This window comes from Leptonychotes weddellii, chromosome X (genome assembly GCF_054177405.1).
Source record: "Leptonychotes weddellii isolate Sample4059 chromosome X, ASM5417740v2, whole genome shotgun sequence".
In the NCBI taxonomy this organism is placed as follows: domain Eukaryota; kingdom Metazoa; phylum Chordata; class Mammalia; order Carnivora; family Phocidae; genus Leptonychotes; species Leptonychotes weddellii.
Genome location: NC_138385.1, coordinates 66,053,259 through 66,055,201, shown reverse-complemented (window position 1 = coordinate 66,055,201; position 1,943 = coordinate 66,053,259). Strand labels below are relative to the sequence as shown.

The window sequence follows — 1,943 nt, the reverse complement described above, 5'->3', positions numbered from 1 at the left end:
AAAAGTCCTGTTCAACGTAAGAAAACTCCAATCTCAAATATTTTACTCCAACAACCTGGGTTATACCAGCTGTCCATCATTGAATAGTAAATGATAACTGAAAACTAATAATGTTAACAGTACCCTCAACTGCCATCATTGCTAAATTTTACGTAGACTGTTTTATACGCAAATATATGCATATAAAACATTTGCACAGATAAATTAGTGTTAAGAATTAAAAACTCACATCTAGAAATATCCTTTCTTCTGAAATCCATCTAATCGTTGTCAAGACTGGAAACCTAAATATCCTGGCTACACATGAAAAATATGTCAGAATACACATATGTTATGAAAAACTTTAGAACTGACCATCTCATAAAAGCAAACATAAAAGCAAACTTAGAGTGCTTTTGTTGTTGCTTAATCCTCTAAATTTAAAAGGAGACCTCTGACTACTACAATCAGGTATGTACTAAATAGTGTTGTTTTCTACTAGCAAACAGCTGAACAAGGATAGTTTTCCTCAGGTCATTGTCTATTAGAAGTTAAAACATTTTCAATTAAAACATTCATTTTTTTTTGTAGACTTCAGCATGTGTGGCCCAAACAAAACTGTTTCTGAGGTGGCCTCTCATTCATACTTTGGAATTCCTTTTTCAACTTCACCTTGGCTATCACTTTGATACTGATAAGGAAGTTTCTTTTTCAGAGTCTCTGCTATGATGGCAGCAGTGTCAGTAACATCCACCAGTTTGGGCTTTATATGTTGTTTTGACCTTTTTTATTGACCAAAGTTTTACACTGTTCATATATTTTTTTTAAAGATTTTATTTATTTATTTGACAGAGAGAGACATAGCGAGAGCGGGAACACAAGCAGGGGGAGTGGGAGAGGGAGAAGCAGGCTTCCCGCCGAGCAGGGAGCCTGATGTGGGGCTGGATCCCAGAACCCTGGGATCATGACCTGAGCTGAAGGCAGACGCTTAATGACTGAGCCACCCAGGCACCCCACGCTGTTCATATCTTTAAGGATCTTTAGCATATTTGGTATATCAGGTTTCTTTGGGCCATTCTTAATGGAAGTGTTTCCAACATAGGTTGTTTTTTTTTTTGTCTCTTCACTCTTTAATTAGATCAATAGCAGATACATTTTGGTGGATCCCTGATGGAGGGATGGGCAGGGGAAGTGGCAGAGGGGAAGGTGGTGGGACAGAGAGTGATGTGGTAACAGATATGGTAGAATCTAAATCACCTGCAATGAGCTTTTGCTGTTCATGACAGGGTCACAATTTTGGCAATCTGAGCTGAGAGCTGCAGTTTTATTTTTAAGGGCACAGGTCTTCTGCAGTGGTTCCTCATTTGCCAGTGTTGTATTCTTTAGTTGAGGCTCTTCTGGAGACAAGTTTGGTGAGGAAAGCTGCCTGCTTGGGGACTTCTCAAAGAGTGGAAGGTCATCCTGAAGGGGTTGCCTTGACCTGACCTCTGTCCATTGTCTTGTTGAATACTCTCCTTCTTTGGCTACCCATCCAACATCAGCAAAAGACACCACTCCATCCTCTCCTGGGTGGCTGGCACTCCATTCTGCTGTAGGGGTGGTAAGCTGAAACTGATCTCTTGGACACTGGATCAGAGACATATTAGTACCAATTTTCCTTACAATACTTTGAGATGAACCGTATAGTTTCCCAGACCAAAGTAATGGTTGCATGCTTATTCCAACCTGTTGAAAAAAACATCCTAATTAGGCACTTAATCCAGCCATGAATTTAGATGGCAAAGTCTCTCCAAATTTGCATTTCTAGTACTTCAAGCATACATAGCAGCACATGGTCCATTAAGCACACTCAGCTGTGTAGCAGCCAGGTGTCTTCTTCAGCTCCTCAGGCTTCCAGCTTAGCTGTTCCTGGGTGTTATTCCATTATAACCAATTTTTTAAAAAATTATTTACTGAGAGAGAGA

General features: G+C 39.9%; 1 pseudogene; it reads right to left on the bottom strand.

Moving 5' to 3' along the window:
- Window positions 1-513: 513 nt before the first annotated feature.
- LOC102739953 (mitochondrial fission regulator 1 pseudogene) lies at window positions 514-1,629 on the bottom strand (annotated as a pseudogene).
- Window positions 1,630-1,943: the final 314 nt, after the last annotated feature.